At 39.6% G+C, this 6,212-nt stretch overlaps 1 long non-coding RNA gene across 1 annotated transcript; it reads right to left on the bottom strand.

Moving 5' to 3' along the window:
- Positions 1-4,899: 4,899 nt before the first annotated feature.
- On the bottom strand, positions 4,900-5,808 carry LOC124778007. The gene is made up of 3 exons (XR_007015823.1): positions 5,631-5,808; positions 5,254-5,522; positions 4,900-5,140 (listed from the first exon to the last, which is right to left on the bottom strand). It is a non-coding gene; the product is annotated as an uncharacterized LOC124778007 (long non-coding RNA).
- Between the last annotated feature and the right edge of the window lie 404 nt (positions 5,809-6,212).

Genomic DNA, 6,212 nt, shown 5'->3' on the forward strand with positions numbered 1-6,212 from the left:
ATTTGGCTATACTATCTGAAAATCTAGCAGACAAGGTCAGGGAAAAACAAATTTTTTACCAACTTATGAAAATGCACAAAACGTTTTAGTAACAGACTTTTATAAAATAGACAAGTTTAAAAATTCAGTTCCCAGGCGAGATAATTAACGACAGCGGGTTCAACGGAGTCTGAAAGGTAGACGGAGAATGTGGAATAATGAGGAATATTTGCAGCAAAAAATGCATGTCGAGAAATTAGTACAGCAGTAAAACGGTAGCGCTATGTAAGAGAGCGCATAGAACTGAAGTATAAACAGGAAAAACTAGCAGTACTAAAAATAATTGTGAGGAAAATTAACAAAAGCGGCACGGAATTTTTTACATTTGTGTAGAATGAACTACAATAGGCTAGCAAAAATTATTTTCAAGTGTCTCTGAGAAAAGAAATTACCAACAAGCTGAACACTAAACGTTAAAAAATATTTAGAAACACAAAACACAACAGAAGCAGCAGAAAAAACGTTTTTAGAAATGTTAAATATCGAGTAATTCGAGGACGAAAATGGTAAGATTATAAGTGTGAAGTGGCCATGCAAACACAAGTGACGTATGGCGCAAATATGAAATAATATTAGAGAAAATGAATATGACAATCGAGAAGGCACTGAAATTGGGCGGTGGTCATAAACTAGCTATAACGAAAATGGGGAAAAATATTATTTGCTGTATAGCACGTCATGCGTACTGAATGTGTTACGTTAACGTGTTTAATTTTTAAGCTGATTAATTAGTTGTATTTTATGAAGGAAGACTCTCTTTTATGCAGTATCGATGAACTGGCCAATGACCTGTGCACTTGTCACGTGACTGCGAATACTCTTTTTTTTTCCCCCACTGCATTCTTTGTATTTTTACGCCAGTCTTGCATCGTTCATACCACTGTTGACAAACTCCTCCTTACGGCGTCAGGTATTTGTTAGTTTCGTGATGTTTTTTGCTGCCTTTGATGGTATTGTTAGCAACGTTACGTTTTTGTCACTTCTTTTTCTTTTCCAAACTTATACCTGAAGCTCTTCTGCAGGTCAGATCAAGAACAGGATGTCCATAATAAAAGAAATTGCGATCCAGGTGCTGTTTCTTCATTCATTTTAACAACTGAGGTCACAGATCCTAAGAAATGGAGACAGTTAAGAAACACATCGCCTTGACACAAAAATTCGTGCTTTACCATATTGCTTTATGCGTTTACGCGCTCTGTGGATTTATCTTTTTTATGAAATGTTATTTAGTTTCTTCGTGAACGAATTGGGCTTGATTTAGAAGTTTGTAGACGATACTGTTGTTCTCTCACAAGATCACGTTGCTGTGTGGTTTGCGGCGGACTTTATCTGCTAGATACATTCTTCATGTCCACTACTAATGCTTGTTCCCCTTCACATGTGTACAATACTAGATTGATCATTTCTTTCACTTTGATATTCACATCCTGAAACAGTATTGACTTCTACGAGGAATGAACAAATTCAGAGGTGACAAATGTTGCGGTAATATTCCCTATGCTAGTATTTTGGTAGGCATCTGACGGTACAACATATAGCAGCATTACTGTCAGTGAGTGGAGTGCAGCACGCACACTTCTTTACGAGATAAAAAAATTCTCGGTCTTTTTAAGGTGTAGTTTCCACACTGTGTCCTTGGTAGGAGCTGCGACCTTGACGGTCCCGTCAGCTGACGGGCAGTTTATTCCCGCGCGTTGGAATAGCAGCAGAAGGGCGTTGGCGAGGGCGTGTCACGGGACGCTGACGCTGCGCCTCTAGCGGCGGGCGCCGGTACTCATGTCTGTTTGCGCGGGCCACGTGGACGGAATGCTGACGCGAATTCAACGAATAAAATAGAGAATATAGGGGAGTGGTTTTAAGCTGTTTTGACTTCATTCTTCTGGAAATATTCCACTTTCTACGAGGCACTGCCGAAAAACCATTTTTTGTGGTAGCTTTCTGTCATCAAGACGTCCTTACTACCGGTATATTTCGAACTATTGAGCGCAGCTACAGCATTGATTTGAAATGTTTCCGGCGAGAGTACGTAGGAGAAATTTTACGGGGGTTCGGTAGCGTCGAGGCATGTCATCCTACAAGAACTAAATTTTATAGATGACGCAAAAGAACTTTTTATGTGGCGGAGAATTGATGATTATCCACTCAATATTCTGAATGGTTAAAAATTCTCCTCTCCAGATCCCAGGTGGTGTGAATTGGGGAGAGGGGCAAGTGTCACCCTTCCCCCACCCGCTTCCGGACACCTATAGGCAGTCGATAACGCCTTCAGCTAGAGCGTCTTTCATAAAGACCGACACCTACATTTCGTTCGTTGTCGTAGGTGGCAAACGCCTGCGATTGGCAAAGACAATAGTACTCTGCACGTATCGAACAAGTCACTTTTCTCGTTATACACATAAACAAATGTTCTTCGACATACACTAAAATTTCAGTTTTTTTGTCTGACAGTATCTTTCAAGCATTAAACTAAAAACATATTAAACCCCCGTTCAGACCAAGGGTTCTGGATGGTTTCCGTTGGTTGTAAGGCAGGGAAATCTCCCAAATATTCCCCAACTCGGAATCCGTCTGCCTCACTACCAGTTCACCCGTGTTTTACTGAAAAAAGACCTGATCTTCAATGGGACAGAACTCGAATACGCCACCCTAGCTTTTGTGACACACAATAAAAAAAATTGCATTTACTTCAGTACTTTGGTTATAAGGTTTCCTATTCTGAACTCACAAGCGTCGTGCGAAGAGACTTCTTTATTATTGCTTATAATCTAATCATATATTGCTCGGTTTTTGTCATATTTACTGTGAGTGCTGAAATAATATAAATGAGAGGCATTTAGTAGGGTCTTGTGTATACCTTTTGAAACTTCTTCCTTATAGTATACCATCACCGAAGTCTTCTTCTAATTTTGCTGTATCTTTTAAGTTTTGTGTAGGTTTTCGTCTCAAATTCTATATTGTATGGACGGTTAGGGCGGGGCCGACGCTATTTTGAAAGTCCCTCCGTGAAGTGAAGTCACGCAACATCGGTTGGCCCATCTGCCGCTAGTGAGTCAGCGCTAGCTGAGCTCCCCAAGGCCGTTTATTGGCCTCGGTCTGTCGTGTCCTACCGTAACTACTGAGTAGACACGGCACAGGCTACAATATCCCTGTGCAGTAGATAATTCATGCGTAAATATTATATAGGGCGTAGTAATAAGTGAACATAATTTAAAATACACGCTATTTCCGTTCCGATCGGTTGGCAACTCCTACTATCGCTCAGTTGTCATCTAGAGACATTGCGGGTAAGTGGAAATGAATCGCCTTACTGCCGATAAACTGATTTTATCGTCAAAACTTATTAAAATACGAGGAAAGTTCTTCAGAAACACTTCTCAAATTGCGTGCAATTTTCGATCGGCTAAACATGCCCGATCCATTAATAATTCAACAGATAACTGAAAAGTTTGAGGAAAGTGCTTCAGTCATCGGGCTACGAGTAAGTATGCCTCATTAAATCAGAGTGTAGCCTCCAACGACCTATAAAAAAAACATAGACTGGCTATGGCACCGCCATCTTTGAAGCAACTTGAAAACTGAGCCGCCATGTCTTGTAACGTCAAGGTGCAGCCTACCGTCGTCTGCTAACACTGAATGTTGTTATTGTTTACTACGCATGGCGCAAAAAAAAAAAGCCAATCTGCACTGACAATCTGATTTCTCTACTGTAAAACATATAGTGATGAAGGCTAAAAGAAATGAAACACACTTCTGACATCGATTAATTGAAGAGTTAATTACGAAATGTTGCAGTTCATTTCGCTGCAATGCCGTATAGATTAGGTCAAAAACAATTTTAAATAGTTCAGTAGGTCCAATAACGATCAATTGACAGCGCAGGACCTTTCACTGTCCCTTTGATTAGGTCAAAAACAATTTTAAATAGTTCAAAAGGTCCAATAACGATCAATTGGCAGCGCAGGACCTTTCATTGTCCCTTAAACAATATAAGTTTGTATATATTTGCCGAATATGTTTCCCTCTTTCTTCCATTGGCCTGGTTTTTGCACAAATGGTGTAACCTACAATTAAAATACTATTTTAACAGCATCCTGACTAAAAAAGAGTAATGTGACTCTTCTCTAAATTCAGCTGGCACCATTAGATGGTCAAAATCGAGTAAATAAATTCGGCCTGTCACCCAACATTCTGAACAATTCCACACCCAACTACAGAAGGAAGTTCTTCTTCCATATTAAGGTTTGACAGTCCCTGAAAACCCTTTCTGCTACTGTTAACAATTTGAATACACCCTTTGAAGCAGTATAAAAACTATTTTTGATACATTTTATTGCAATGAAACCTGTTTTCCATCAGTTTCCTCCAATTTACGGAGGTACTGCTGCAGTAAATTAAGTTTCACACTTGCCGTTAAACCATTAAGAAAACAATAGCCAACAGGAAATTTCAAACTCTTATTAATCCCAGTGACCATAAACACTAGTGCCTCATTTTCTATTTGGCTATCATCACTTTCCTCACATCCTTGCCCTAAGTCAACATAACCCCAGACCTTATTACCATCCCACATTAAGTCTTTTTTAAGAGCCACCCCATCGAACATAAATGCAGCTAAACTAGGTCCTGAACTACGTTGAACCTCATCCGCTAATTTTTTAAGCTTTCTTCCGTAAATCTAGGACTGCCATTTACTGTAGTTGCCAACCTGCGGAGTGTTCGAGGATGGGGTAATTTAACAAACTTCCTCAAATAATTATAAGTTTTGGAGGAGTAAAAATTGAGTGCAAGGGCAAACTGTCTTATTTCTGTAGGATATTCAGGAATTGAACATTTGTTTTGCATTTCAAAAAGTTACTTCAGAATATCACTATTTTTGTCACACCCTATCACTTCAGAAGCACAGTCTTGAAGTCTCTTAATAGGCCTACAACCTATGTCACAATTTGTTTCTTCTTTCTTGAAACACTTTGCCTTGCATGTTTCGCTTGTTTCGTAAGCTTCTCGGTCCTTTTCTGTAGTGCCTCATAATTCTGTTTCAATTTTTTGGGGCTAGGCAAACAATAAGAATGATCTGTATGATCATTCTGATTCACTCTTTCACCTACAAAAATGAAGTATTATCATTAAGCTTTATTTTTCTTTAAAGATATATTGATTAATAGTAAAATTCACACATAACCCATACAGCAAATAAATAACAACAAACTATTTTACCTGGTTCATTTGATAAGGAAGCTGATTCTTCACTGACAGGCCGTTTGCTTGGTTGTCTCTATACTATAGTTGTTTTCTGCAAATGGTCAGGAAACGTAAATATTATCGGTACTGCGTTTGCCAGAAGTCGCCTTTTCTCGTTTGTACTATACATGTATCTATCTTCAAAGTGAAACGAGCATACGTAGCTACATTGAGTTGGCTGCCACTTATCTCGCCTCATATTGGCTACCCATCGATTTAACAGCTCTTTCTTTTTCAGAGGAAATCTAAAAATAAAGATACGTGTATACAGTAGCTTATTTACATTTTGTATACAGCTTAAACACGAAAATGATGCACAAGACGCTAAGTACAACACGCATTTAGATACTCACCTGAAATATGATATTCCAGTTGTTTTATCACTTCTGTTAGCGCAATTGTACACTGGACATGATTCGCGATCCGTCAACAAGACTTTTAAAACAAATTACAACCGGAAAACTGATTTTCTGACGCCAATACTATACACCAAATGTAAATATACTGACATGTAGACGTTTCAAAAAATGGCGGCCGGTGTTGCTTTTTGCTGCCGCTGGGAGCGCTGTTACCTCACAGATAGCCACTCTATGTAGTTTATATACCTCTTTGGTAGCCTCGTTTCGCCATTGATCGCGAGAGCTGAACCGCTAAGACTGTTTTACATCGGCTCGAATGGAAGCGGACAAAAGTGAACGAGCTTTCCAGACTATTCGGCATTGTTCACTGCCATCCGCTCGTGTCTGTAAAAGGGCGTTTACACTCGAGCGAACACAAGAGAATACGAGATAACGAGTGTAGTCTATGAACGCTGCGTTATTATTTTTCCCGCTAACAGTCGGTACACGGCATACAACCAACACCGAAGGCCACACAACCGTATCGTGACATCATACCCAAGCGGCGATCGTAATACAAAGCAGCCAACACCAGAA

The sequence above is a fragment of the Schistocerca piceifrons genome, chromosome 2 (genome assembly GCF_021461385.2).
Source record: "Schistocerca piceifrons isolate TAMUIC-IGC-003096 chromosome 2, iqSchPice1.1, whole genome shotgun sequence".
Classification (NCBI taxonomy): Eukaryota; Metazoa; Arthropoda; class Insecta; order Orthoptera; family Acrididae; genus Schistocerca; species Schistocerca piceifrons.